Raw genomic sequence first — 15324 nt, 5'->3', positions numbered from 1 at the left:
ATACCAGGAGATATTTCTAAATATAAAATGTATATAAAATTATAAGGACAAATAATAATAAGATTTCTTAGTATAAACTAACGTATGTCCCCAAATACCTAGACAATATTAAAACATCAAATTACCTAGAATAAAGTATGTCCAGTATACATAAATGAAAATTGCTATCTTTATTTTATTAAGTTCTTACAAACAAGGCAAAAATACATAAAGACCATAAAACAAGAAAAGACCTAGAAAAAGACAGGTCATCAAAAATAGACATTGCATCAGCAATAACAGGGATCCACTAAATTTTATTTGTTATAACCAATTGACGAAAGTCGATGCAGACGTGAAAGAACCGTTACTTATCTTTCGAAATGTTAATGATAAGAGAGCAGGCAGTAAACCCAATTGCATAGGGTAATTCTAATTTTTGTCTACTTAAGTATTTACATCATTAAATTGATAATGGTAATTGAGGATATTGGAGTTAGAGAATATTTTAATATTCAAATTTTTTCATACCTTTAGATTTTAATGTTTATTTTATGATTTTGTTTTGAGAGAGGGAACTAGAGTGCACACACATGAGCAGGGGAGCAGGAGAGGAAGCATGCCAAGCAGACCTCGCACTGTCAGTGTGGATCCGGACACGGGTCTTCATCTCACGAGCCGTGAGACCACGATCTGAGCCAGAACCAAGAGCGGGTCGCTCAACTGAATGAGACACTCACGTGCTCCTGCATCTTTCAACTTCCCACAATAAACACTGATAATAAGAAAAAACTGACTCAAGTAATATCACATTTCAAAATATAAAAGTTCCTATTCTTTCTAAGACCTTCCTTACATCTCAGTTGTTATTAGACACTAATCGATACATTAAAGTTTATTCTTTACAGACAATAATCAGTATTTTTATATGCTGTACATGATTTTGAAACACTCTGGTCTTATAAAAATATCGTCTTTCTGTGTCTATTTAACTCATCATTTCTTCACTATTTTAACACTCGTTTAACTTCTCTTCCTGCAGTACACAAAAGCTAAAAACTTCTCAAAGCAGACAGTATCTCCAGAGCAAGAAAGATCGTATCCAGAACTTGTCGTTTCGCTTCAAGATTCGACATCATAGGGAGTCAAAGATAAAATGCCTAATGCAAGGATGTGACTGCGGTTTGGGTAAACAAGGTATCCTTCAGGTTATTTTAAAATTCAGCATTAGTTACATTACTTTCCTGCTCATGTGACGTTTTTATGTCCCCTTTCACTAACCAGGTTTTGAAAAACTTGTTTCAACAACGTTCAGCTAGCTAATAGGTCCCTGAGCAAGTAAAAAATGAAGTGGTACAAATATTAGAAGCATTCTGTGCCCTTTGAAAATATTATGAAAGTCACTGCACAGATGGGCTGAAAGTTTAATTACCTCAAAAGAAGAGTGTCAGAGTCATCATCGCTGCTGCAACAACTGGAAATGTAGCAACCAAAATATCCATCAGGAAATGACTCTGAGGGTGTATATCAAATACACTGAAGACACAGCTGCCGTTCCATTTATGTCACCCAAACATGAGAGTTGCACGGATTGGAATAACATGGAGATGCCGCATTGGCTTTTTCTTAATTTGACATTTTCCAGGCATTTCTCAAATGTGCCAGACTGGTAGAAATGTATGAAACAGAGTAACACGCACCAAGTAAAATAACACAAGTTCAATTTCATGTATTTTTGGTGTGCAATTTTTTTGGTGTGTGTTAAAGTTCATTGTTCTATCACAGGATATAAAATTTAATATTTAGTACATTTTTAGTATGGGGTAAGATAACTAGTATTTTCTATATAGAATTGCTAAGCTTTCTTTAAATGAAAATGTTATGCTATTTAGGTCCTTATAAATAATCTCTAGTAATGTTATGTACTGTTATGTATTATTATATAAATAGTGGATATGAAATCCTATTTCAGCATCATAGCTGTGTGGCAGATGTCAGAATGTGTGAGAAGAAATATTCAACAAAGTGTATTTTTTTCAGAGTAAATATTCATTCCTCAGCATCAAAGGAGAAAGTGCATAAGGAGATTGTAAGAATATTTAAAAACTGCTCTTAAGACAACTTACTGTAAATCATATGGCCCACTGTGGCATCTTGCCATTCTCTGCATTCTGTCGTTTCTGGCAGTGTTTTAGCCAGAATTCTTTAAGCCTGATCTATTATTATAGATAATGGTAAACTATGTACTTAAGGAAGCACAATATAGTTGAAAGCTATAAAAGAGATGTGCGTTCATTTATATTTAGCAGAATAAGTTTTATTTTTTTTTTAATTTTTTTAATTTATTTCTAGGAGAGAGAGAGAGAGAGAGAGAGAGAGAGTGAGCAGGGGAGGATCAGAGAGAGAGGGAGTCACAGACTGAAACAGGCTCCAGCCTCTGAGCTGGCAGTCAACACAGAGCCCGACGCGGGGCTCGAACCCACGAACCGCGAGATCATGACCTAAGCGAAAGTCGGACGCATAACCGACTAAGCCAGCCAGGCGCCCCTAGCAGAATAAGTTTTAAAAGTATAAGAAACAATACCCATATTCTGAAAAATATGTATAGTATAAAGAGATATATATATTAATATCAATTTCTGAGAAGCATTATGATTTGTGGTTACTCAAACCTAAATATGTTGAATCCCAACTGAATTAGTGATAACTCATTTTTATCTCCAAAACATACATTTAATGTGTACACCAAGTCTTATTTGAGATCCTGGAAAATGAGACTAAAACTGGGAAGATAGTTATATAGAGAGTAGTCGCTAATAAATAATTAGTAGCCTCTGTAATTTGGGCATGTATGTGAGTCCCTATGCCCAAGAAGTTTCTGAAATTTTATACTCAAGAGAATATGCAGAAAAGGATAAAGCAGTTTGCAAGGGAATTAACAATTTTGAAGGTGTTATAATTATGTATTTCTTGAAATAGTTATTATGTCTTAAATTTTTAGCATGGTCTAATGGAATCTCATTTCAATGGGTCAAAAAGCTTAGATTTTAAAATATTCTTTCAACCAATAACCTTGGATCTGAGATTTCTAAGGAAGACGCTATGTTAGATATGTGAATTTAAGACTGTTGGGTGAATAGGTTTAGCACGCTAAAAAGACACTGACTTTTATAAACTTCAATTAAATGAAGAATCCAGATATACAATCAGTGGGCATCCTGCATGACATAGCACCCCATTATTTTTCTGACCTCAGGATCTGTCACCTGATTCTGTTCCAGGCACACTAGACTGCCATTCCTCCAAAACAGAGGTTCCCCTGTCTCAGAACCTTTGTAAATGCTGATCCCTGCCTGGGATTCTCTTCCCCAATAAGATACACCCTTCACTGCCTCATTCCTTCCATTCATAACACCACACCATGTCCTCAAAGAGAACTCCTCTGGCCAACGTATCTAGATTTTATCTCCCCATCCTGGCCCTTGCCAACTTACTCTCTACGTTTCTTGCTTAATTTGTATTCTTCTTATTACTTAGTATCCAACACACTATAGTATGTATGGATGTTACTTTACTTGAGTTTTTATCTGTTTTCCTCACTAGAATATAAATATCTTGACAGCAGGGATGTTTGTCTGATTTGCCATATTCAGACCCAGAAGAATATTTGTTGATATACACAAATGAACAAACTGGTTGCAATACAAAGCAAAGTGAAGTTAGTGCAGAAAAAAATGATCCAAGGAAAAAGTATTCTAATTTTCTCAAAACAATAAAATAAAAGGGCAGATCAGCTAATGATCTTTTTCAGACTTATAATTCTATGATTCTGTAAGAAATATATTTTAAAAACTATTTTATGCACACACACAAATTTTGTATCATTTCACTAAAAGGAAATTGATATTCTCAATAATATAAATTAGGTTGGAGGGGAAGTAAACATATACATCTGGTGACACACTCCGGGGGAAACAAAGATAAGTCATTTTGTCTAGTATCTATGTAAACACGCTGGTAATTGGACCTTTTTGTAAATAGACCAATTCTATTTGCCAGGAGGGGAGCCCATATATATGAAATGCACTTAGTCTTTGGTTTAGGATTGTTTATAGTAACCCATCCTAAAATCTATGGATTTACGAGTTGTGGCTCTCCAATGTCACATAAGTTATACAACTATCTGGGTTATACAACGGAAACATTGGTAATGTAAACACTTGTTGCTGTATGAGGTGACAAAACCTCACTTAGAAATAATTTCTATTACTTGTACCAGAGAAAGAGTGTCAGAAGCAGAAAGGAAAGATCTGGGAGCCATAACTAATGTCTATGTCTTTAGTTCTCACTGTTTTCTTTGGGCCTTTTTTCTGCTAGTTTCCTTGAAATTATTAATAATGTCTGATATCTCACTATCAAACAGCTGTAATGTCCTTAGAGGTTGATGCTGGAGCATAGTTCAAAAGGACTTTTTAAGTAATAACAAACTTGAAGTTAGGAGACCTGAAGTTTGGGTTTGTTCCCAAGCAGGATATCTTACAGAATTTACTTAACATCTCGCAGCTAAGATTCTTTATTGTAAAATAAAGATAACACTTCAAAGGTTTGCCATGAGACATGAAACAAAGCAGTGCACCTGAAATATCAGTTACCAAGTAAATAAGGGACATACAATTTTATGTGTGTTCTTATGTTAAACTTCTGCCTTTGGTAGAACAAAAAGAAAAACATATGAGAGATCTTCTCTCCTATCTTGAGCTATAATTTATCAATAAGGAATAGTTATTAGGCAAATCTGATTCAGGGTGAAATAGAGTAGAACCAAGACGCTATGATTTCACACAGTTATAATGATATGGAGATGAAGATACTATATTTATTAATAAATAAATGTGGCTGGCTGTTTCTATACACTAGTTCATCTAATTCCCAGAGCAACACTCTGATGTATTGTAATCCTCATTTTGTAGAAGGGAAAGTAGAAGTTCAAAGAGGTTACCTAACGGAAGTAGAGGACATATATATTGTGCATTTGTCTCTGCCTCTAGTGCCTGAGAGAGTGACTTGAACATGTCAATTAGATTTAATACATTTTATAAACAAACACTAACAACTGCTTTGTGCCAGGACAGAAAAGGGTGTATATATACATGAAACTGGAGACTGACAGAAGACAGCAGAAGTGGTAAATCACTGAGGCTAAACTACTAAAGGGTGTGATTGATTCTAAGTTAGGATTTGTGGAATATTTCAAAGTACAGCAGAAACCCACAAATAACAAGCCCAGCAAATATCAGTTAAACCTGCACAGAAAATGTCAGCCTTTCTCAGTTTACAAAGAGAAGACCAGTCAAGGCGTCTTCTTGTGAACAGAAAGACTTTCACAAGTTTGTAATTTAAAGCAGAGTGCTATACTATCACGTACGTAGCTAACTTAGACCATATGCAATCTATACCTGGATATGTAAACAACAAAACAAAGATAAAGATAGTTTTCACCACTTTATTCCTAATTTAATGACATGGAAAAGTTTCACAGCTGAACTAGATTTTGTTATCTTCTTTGAAGACCCCAGCACATAAAATCATTTAAAAACTGTTTCATTTCCAAATGATATACAGCAACGATCGATGGCACGTCTTGTCACTGGGCTTCTATGGGTTTTTTTTTTTTTCTGATAAGTGTTAATAATGTAATTGTTCTTAGTTAAACATTTCCATTCAATTCAATATGGTTTTAAGGAAAAAACGTTTTAAATGATCTTTTGTAAATTTCACCTTCTCAAAACGATCTGCAGTCAGCAGCACCTTAGCAACTTTCTGCCTTAAATATCACCAGTGAGAGGAGAAAAAAAATGCCTTGAACAAATGTCTCTCCTCAAGTGGGAGAAAGTGACATTGCCAGTGAATAGAGGTGCTGCCTCTTATCTGTGCTTAATAACCTCTCTCACTGGCACCCATTCAGCTTCCACTTAGCACAAAGACAAGTCTGCATGTCATTTAACAGGCCTGCATTAATACACCTAACCAATCAATGACTTCTACCCATTCCACAAGGACACCAGTCTGTTACCATTACTAGACACTGTCAACAGAAAATGACACCAGAGTCACAAAAGGCAAGATGATGTCAGTTTAATCAGAGAGCAGACAAAAAGGCAAACAATGCTACCCAGGATAGAAGTGTAACAAGGAGACTCAGAGGTTGGCATAAGCCACTCTTGGCAGGTCCCAGTGAAACCGGCTTGAAATTCAATGATATAAAATCCAATAGAATGACATAGACAATCAGAACTGTTTTCCTCCATTCAATTAAAATGGGTGACTGCTGTTGGCAGAGGGAAAATCTGTAACAAAATATTGGAAGAAGGTGCAACTTGAATAGATTTTATAGGAAATCAAACTATTTCTTTTCCGTTCTAAGAAAAGGACCAGTGACCTAAATTATATTATTTTAAAATTTGTTTAATCAATTACTTCAGTTTTCTTCCCATGGAAATTAAATCGATGTCTTTAAAAGTCTTATTGTATTAAGCCAACAGCTTTGAATTGGTGTATGTACACGCTGACAAGATACTGCTCACATTAAGTAGTGATAATAATGATGGATCTGTACAATTATGCATGTAGAATAGGCCTCAGAGATGATCCGGCCCAACCTGCTCATTTTACAGCTGAGAGAACCGAATCTAAGGCAGAGAGAGTGAAATGCCCAGAAACACAATGGCAGAGCCAGGTTGCTGCCTCTCAGTCCACCTCTTTTTCCATCATACTGTTAAAGGTCTGTGTTTTACAATAATAATGCAATTTTTATCTAGAAAAAAAGAGCATTTCATTAATCCTCCATATGCGTGTCATTGTTGAAACAGTGAAAAGGAAATTACCTTTATAAAGTTACTTCAAATAGAACGTTAGTGAACAATGCTGCAGCATGTTACTGACCCTGTAAGCCTTGTATGATTCCTCTAGTATCTCCTCCAAATTCCTGAGGACGTGCAATTCCCTGGAAATACACCAGAGATAAGCACCCCAGCGAGGCCAATCATAGCTGCCCGCGAGCAGCGAAGACTTTGGCAAAATGTCAGAAATTCTATATCCTGGTCCCCCACTGCCCTGACGTGAGCTATTTGACTGGCTCATCACCCAGTTTTCACAGGGTTCAGTATTTTGGAAGCATCTCTGACATTGTTCTCAGTACTTCTTTCTGCAGAAGTCCAGAGCTCACTGGACTCCCACTTCAGACACCGCTTTCAGCCGAGTCTGGCTCATCCTTTCTTCCAGTTTGATTTCCCCCAGTTCAATTTCTGCTAAGTCCTGCAGCTCGGGGATGGGTGATACATATGGAAAGCCAGGTGGATAGGCCTTTTTCCCCGGACACATTCCAGACAGCTCCCTGCCTTAGGCTGACAGCTTTTCCTGGTAGCTGAAATTGAAATTTGGTTTCAAAGCTTACTCTTCCCTTATTATCTAAAGAAGTCTATCTCAACCTTTTAAAATCCATGCCCCTTTTGAATAAATAAGATGTGTCTCAAGGCTCTCCGGCCTCTGTTGCTGATGCTGATGTAACATTTAAGGATTATTTGTGACACTAAGGATAGTGTTAGTGCTACCCATCCATGAAGGTGTTGGGCAATAGTATTGGGAGTTCTGTGACAGAAAACTATCTCTTTACATTTAAAAAATTTAAATATAAAATACTTAAAATGTTTATTCAAGCTTCACAGACCTTCTTCTGAGATTCTAATATGGGCTTCCCTCGTTTCCTTCTCCCCAAGCCTTAATACAAGTCTTACTGGGTTAGTGGGGAAAAGTACACGCTGTATTATAATCTTTCTCCTTTTCCAGACACCTGTCTGCCTTTCACCTCTCACAAACAGGTAAATTTACCACAAAGCAGTTTCTTTCTCACATAGTTTCATATATTCTTCCACCTAACTTTCTTTTTAAAAATGTTATTAACATTGATTTATTTTTTGAGAGACAGAGATAGACAGTGTGAGCAGGGGAGAGACAGAGAGAGGGAGACACAGAATCCAAAGCAGGCTCCAGGCTCTGAGCTGTCAGCACAGAGGCCGACGTGGGACTCGATCTCATGAGCTGTGAGATCATGACCTGAGGGGAAATCGGATGCTCAACGACAGAAACAGCCAGGTGATGCCCCCACCTAACTTTCTTTGTCAATAACTGCCTTTAGAACCATTACCTCAGGAAAGTCAGCATTTTATTTATCCTCTTAATTTTTAGATTAAACACACATAAACATGTATACTATACACACAGAGAGGGAGAAAGAGAGAATTATAATTATCATGGCTAATTAGTATAAGGATGGTTCCAGGAAAATTAAGATATTACCCTTACCTTAATAAGAGGAAGAATAATCATTGAGTATTATCAACTTCTGCATTCCTTTAACATTTCTAAAAACTGTAGTAAAATCCTTCCCTATTTCTGTTTTAATGCTTTTATTACCCATATAAATTGTCATTCTGCTTCATTTAGTTATAATGTTGAAATGTTGATAACTTTTTCACTAAAATTATACAGTCTTAAATTCTGCGTTAAACACAAACCTTGTATATAAAGTAAATGCATCCTAAATTCTAAATAATCAACTTATTCCCCAAAGCTGAGGAAAGTCTGGATAGGGTGATTTTTTTAATGTTAAAAACAATGTAGAAAAATGGCATTTCAAGATATTATATGGGAGCAAAGTTAATATTCATTGACAGATGAATAAAGAAAATGTAGTATATACATACAGTGGAATCTTATTTGGCCTTAAAAAAGAAGGAAATGCTTCCATCAGCAACAATATGGATGGCCTTGGAAGACATTATGGTAGGTGAGATAAGCCTGGCACAAAAGTACGAATATTGTATTATTTCACCTATTTGAGATATTTAACATAGACTCATACAAGCCAAAATAGAATGGCAGTTGCCAGAAGATTAAAGCAGGGAGAAGTGGAGCATTGCTGTTAAATGAGCATAAAGTCACAGTTATACAGATGAATTAATCCTAGAGATCTGCCATTCAACATAGTGGCTATAGTTAGCAACATTGTACCTAGAACACATACATTTGTTAAGAGGGTAGATATTATGTTAAGTGATCCCATCACATACACACATGTGCATGAAAAAGCAATGGTACACAAGAAAACTTTTGGAGGTTGGGTATGTTTACTACTTTGATCGTGGTGATAGTTTCACACGTATGTGCATATGCCCAAATTCAACAAATCATATGCATGAAGCATATGCAGTTGTTTGTATTAGCACTTATGCCTCACTAAAGTTGTAAAAGAGATGCATTCTGTTAAAGAGTCAGACTAGGGATGGTAATGATTTTAATCAAATAAATAAATGGTCAAATTTTAATCAAATAAATAAACCATAAAAGGGTTATTTTTTTAATATGTAACACAATAGGGTAGAGTTTAAGTATGGAGAATACAGTCAGAATGACTAGTTTAAAACCTGGTCCTACTACTAACTATCTGGAACAAATAGCTTATTTTTTTTTCTCTTCCTCTTTCTTAATCTATAAAGAATAATAATATGTTCTGCGTAGGTTTATTAGAAACGATAAATGAGATAATACACATTAAGCATTTGAAAACATGTCTGGCATCCACTAAGGGTTAGCAACTATAATTCTAATAATAAAGTGTGATACTCTCTAGCCTCTGAAGGGCTGTTCTGATTTCAGTGATGTCTCCTTTCTTCTGTACTCCTGATGCTATTCTATACGAAGGAGGGAATGGAGGTAATCATTCAATCCTCGTACATGAAAAGACATATACTGGTTATCTGATTCCTTTGCCTGCTAAAGGAATGACACTCTTAACTCTTGCAAAGAATTATGACGTTTCATATCAGTTACTCATTTAAATGTGAATGGATACATACTTACCATAAGATATTTAGTAAATTATTTCTGTTAAGACCTCATTAATAATTTAAATCTTTCAGGTTTCGGTTTGTCAGTTCTACTTATATCTAGATCATTCGATGGTCTTAACTCATCCATCCATTATAGGTGTATCATATCCATGTTTCAAAATCATACAGTGCCAGATGGCTACAACCAAACAGTATGTTTCTACAAATACAACAATATTTATAATTTTTAGGTAAGCCTACTGGATTTACTCTGTAGTGGTGCATTTTAAATTTGATGTGTCTGACTATCTTGATTCTTGTTTAGTGTATCTTGGGTGGGGCCCAAGAATCTTCATTTCTTTCTTTTTTTAATTTTTTTTAATTCAAGTATAGTTGATATACAATGTTATATTAGTGTCAGATGCACAACACAGTGATTTCATACATTACTCAATACTTACTACACTGTGTCCTTACTATCTGTCACTATATAACATTATTACAAAAGTAGTAACACATTCCCTCTGCTGTACTTTTCACCTCTGTTATTGATTTTATAACTGGAAATTTGTACCTCTTTTTTTCCCCCAATGTTTATTTATTTTTGAGAAAGAGACAGAGCATGAGAGAGGGAGGCACAGAATCTGAAACAGTCTCCAGGCTCTGAGCTGTCAGTACAGAGTCCAGTGTGGGGCTTGAAGCCCGGGAATGGTGAGATCATGACCTGAGCTGAAGTCTGAGCTCAGTTTAACCAACTGAGCCACAGAGGTACCCCTAGAAGTTTGCACCTCTTTACCAATTTCACTGCCCCCATCCTGTCCCTTCTGGCAACCATCATTTTTTTCCTCTGTATTTATGAGTCTGTTTCTGTTTTTTGTTGTTGTTGTTGTACTTTCTAGGTTCCACATATATGTGAAAGCATACCGTGTTTGTCTTTTCCCGACTGACTTATCTCACTTAGCATAATATGCTCTAGGTCTGTCCATGTTGTAGCAAATGTGTATCCATTTCTAATAAACTCTCAGATGATGCTAATTCTGTAGGTCAAAGGCACCACATTTTTTTTGCACAGGAGGCTCTATATAAGACATTATGATCTTCAATATATACCATATTAAATTAATAGATCTAATTTTAATTTCCGGGCTCAAATTTTTCAGGCTTTAGAGTCAATTTTACTTAAATTCTAGTTTTTTCAGTCCTTTGATGTCACATAAGGTTGAGTTGATGTTGGATTTGTCTGCATGCATATTGCCTATTTTAAATAATTATATTTTAATATGATTATTATAATACTTCACTTGAATTCATCAATCTAGAAGGTATTTTCCAAAAAAGAATATGAGAAATGATGTGACAATGAAGTCCAAACAAAGATTTTAAACCAATGTCACCAAGCCTTGTCTTTTTATGACAAGCCTTAAGATTTAAAGTACAGCAAAGTTTAAAAAACTACCTTTGATTCTTCTAGTAGTATACGCTACAGTTCAGGAGCAGTCAAACTAGTACTTCACTGCAAATCTTCTTTAAATAGCACCAGTAGAGAGACTGGGAAAAAGCATGCAATATTAAAAATATGACAAGAGGAGAAGAGTAGAGAGGAAAGAGAAATGTCAAATTGTGAAAATCCATTTGAGTGGGAAAGAAACATGTTCTTGGTAGGGGTACATCATGTTGGACTTATATACTGCAATGAAAGTGAATAAGGTATGAGAAAAAGGTCCTACTCACAATTAATTGAGCTTATGAGCTCTTGTGTGTTTTTTTCTGATTCAGTACATTGATACATTTGTAAAATAGAAAAGTCTCAAAGGAAGAAAGACACCCATAGCTGTCATCATTCCTTCTGGCTATAATCCTAAACAACATATGAGAGAAAAATAGAAATGCAAGTGAATTTTTATAAGGTTCCATTAGATATGGCAGAAAGGGGACTAAGTGATTACCTCTCTTCTTGTAAATTTTTCATCTTGAGATAATTTTAGATTTTTCAGTAGACTTGCAAGGATAGTACAGAGGGCTGTTACACATCTTTACTTAGCTTCCCCTAAAGTTCACATTCTACAAAACCGTTTATCAAAACTAAGAACTTAACATTGATACAATGCTCTGAGCTCAACTACAGACTTTACATAATGTTCATCAGTTTTTCCAATAATGTCATTCCTATGTTGCAAGGATTCCAATCTAGTTTACTGCATGGAGTGTGTTCATGATGTATCCTTAATCTCTGCAAATTAGGACAATTTCTTAAATCTTTCTGTTTTTAATGTCATTGACATTTTTGAAAAGTACTTGTGAGGCACTTTATAGATTGACCCTTAATTTGGGTTTTCTCATTATTAGATTGGGGTTATAGATTTTTAAAAAGAATACCACAAGAGTGCCTGGGTGGCTCAGTTGGTTAAGCATCTGACTTCTTCTCAGGTCATGATCTCGCAGTTTGCGGGTTCAAGCCCTGTGTTGGGCTCTGTGCTGACAGCTCAGAGCCTGGAGCCTGCTTTGGACTCTATGTGTGTGTGTGTCTCTCTCTGCGCTTCTCCCACTCACATTCTCTCTCTCTTTCTCTCTGTCATTCAAAAATAAATAAACATTAGAAAGAACACCACGGAGGAGAAGCTACCTTCTCATTGCATGACCTCAGAGGGTACATGATATCAACATAACTGATTACTGTTGATGTTAAACTTGAGCACTTGGTTAGGATGGTTTCTGCATGATTTCTCCACCACATAGTTACTCTTTTTCCATTTCCACACTCTACGAGTAAGTTGATCACTGAATCAAGTCCACCTTTAAAGAAGGGGTGAATTTCATTAAGACCCACCTCCTGGAGGGAGGAGTGTTGTGTTACCCAAAATGATGTCCTTCAAAGATGTCCCTTTCCTATTTCTCAGAACCTGTAAATATGCTTTTCTCTGGCTCTCTTTAAGATTTCCTCTTTGTTTTCAGCAATTTGAAGATATACACCTATACATGCATTTTATATTTACCCTGCTTGGCTTTACCTGAGCTCTTGGATCTGTAGTTTAATACTATCACTAATTTTGGAAATTATCAGCCATTATTGCTCAAGATGATTTTTCTGTTTTTGTTTTCCTTCTGGAATTCTGATTATGTATTTCTTAGATCATTCGATATTGTTCCCTAGTTCATGTATGCTCTGTTGTGTTTTTTTTTCTTTTCTTTTCTTTCTTTTTCCACCCCTACTAACTTCTCTTTAGTCTTCAACTTGGGTACTATTTACTGAACTATTTTTATTCTTACTGATTATTTTCTTGGTTGTGTTTAGTCTGCAGATGAGCACCTCAAAAGCATTCTTCACCTCTATTACTAATGTTCTTGATTTCTAACATTTCCAATGGACTTTTTCTTACAGTTTTCATCTCTGCTGAAATTCTTTGCCTGTTCTTGCAGGGGTTTACATTTTTTAATTAAAATCTTTAACTGTTAATTGTGGCCTTTTAGCTTCCTTACCTGAAAGTTCCAAGATTTTTGTCCTATGTAAGTCTTGATCTGATGATTGATTTATTTCTTCTGACTGTGTTTTTTCTTGCCTTTTTATATGCAACATAATTTTTATTGCACACCAGACATTTTATATAGGACTATTTATACTGATGTATATCATGTTTATGTTTGGAGCTGAATATGCCCTTCCTTCTGTAGGCTTTTAATTTGGGGGTTTTGTGGCTAAAGGATCAGGAGTTGGGTTTGAAGTATATTGCTATACTTAACATCACTGCACCAGAAGCTTCAAATCTTTCAGTGATATCTTGTGTTTATGATATTGAGTTATGTGTCACATGTGTTTCTGCTTGTACTAAACTTGGTTTTAAGTCTTTCTTTGCTTCTTAGAGAGAGTCTATGCCTTGCAGCCTTTTCAGCCATATTCTACTGTCATTATTTCCTGATACTTGTTAGAGTGGAAGGGTGATGGCAGTGGGGAATGCACTCTCTTATTTGAGTAAGCCTTAATATTGGGCAATCTGTTGGGGCACCTGGGTGACTCAGTAGTTTAAGCGTCTGACTTTGGCTCAGGTCATGATATCATGGTTTGTGAGTTTGAGCTCTGCATCGGGCTCTGTGTTGACAGCTCAGAGTCTGGAGCCTGTTTCAGATTCTGTGTCTCCCTCTCTTTCTGCCCCTTCTCCACCCCTCCTCTGTTTCTCAAAAATAAATAAATGTTTAAAAATCTTTAAAAAAAATTTGGGCAGTCTGTTGAATCCATTAGACTGGATCTTGAACCTGGATCTCCAGGCAAAGCCTACACAACTGTCATTGCTTCTCTTCTACTGTAGGCTTGGCCCCAACATATACTACTGCCTCTCCCCCCAAGGTAGAGAGTTTGTTGTTAGTATCCTCTTTTTCCAGCGGTTGAGTATCCACCAGGCCTTCAGTTTCTTTCCTTCCTGTAGATTAAGGCTTTTGCTTCTTAGGTGAAACATGGGTCTGGGCAGGGTTTCTCTCCTTTCCTCTAGCCACTGAAGATTTCCTCCAGAGTGCTCAGACTACTGTTTTTGTTGTTTTCCTTCTTTAGGTGTGTGTGTGTGTGTGTGTGTGTGTGTGTGTGTGTGTGTGTGTTTTCCCTTAGGGCATAAGGACTGGATCTGGACAGAATATCTGTAGTGGCTACATTTCCCCTCATCCAGCCAACACCATCAAGAAAGCCTTCTCAGGATTTGTCCTGATTTTCTCATTGATCAATTAGTGGAGTTCCTGAGAGGGGAAGCCTGAAAGTAGCTGGGAATCTTACCCATGTCCAAGGTCCTCAGGGGCCTTACCCTGTCTTGAGAACCCACAGTTGGAGGTTTAGCAGATTATTAAAACTTTCTCACTGGAGGCACCTGGATGGCTCAGCTGACTGAGTGTCCGACTCTTGATTTTAGCTCAGGTCATGATCCCAGGGTCATAAGATCAAGTCTGGCCTCAGGCTACACACTGAATGTGGACCCTGCTTAAGACTCTCTCTCTCTCTCTCTCTCTCTCTCTCTGTCTGTCTTTTTGCCTCCTCCCTCATTCCTACTCTCTCTCTCTCAAAAAAAACAAAAAAACTTACTGAATCTTCTTCCCTACTTAGATGATGGCCAGTGGCATTTGACCCATGTAAGGAATTGTTTAAATTCCTTTCTACCTCATGGCACTCTCTCCAGATTCAGGTTAGTTTGTTCTGTAACCTCAGTTCTTTGATGAGCTTCAGAAAACCATTAGTTTGCAGAGTGTCCAATGTTTTCCTTTGTAACAGTGAGAGTGACACTCTTCATTTCTTTATATCTCTGAACTAAAATTGGAAGTGAGGCTCCTCGCTGGCTCAGTCAGTAAAGCATGTGACTCGATCTTCAGGTTGTAAGTTCAAGCCCCATGTTGGATAAATAAAAAATAAATAAAAATAAAATTGGAATTGAATGATCTCTTTTTAAATTTGAGAAAATATTAGCTTTCAAGTGTTCTTTAATAT

This window comes from Crocuta crocuta, unplaced genomic scaffold (genome assembly GCF_008692635.1).
Source record: "Crocuta crocuta isolate KB4526 unplaced genomic scaffold, BGI_CrCroc_1.0 scaffold115, whole genome shotgun sequence".
Taxonomy (NCBI): domain Eukaryota; kingdom Metazoa; phylum Chordata; class Mammalia; order Carnivora; family Hyaenidae; genus Crocuta; species Crocuta crocuta.
Note: the sequence above shows the minus strand (reverse complement) of the source record.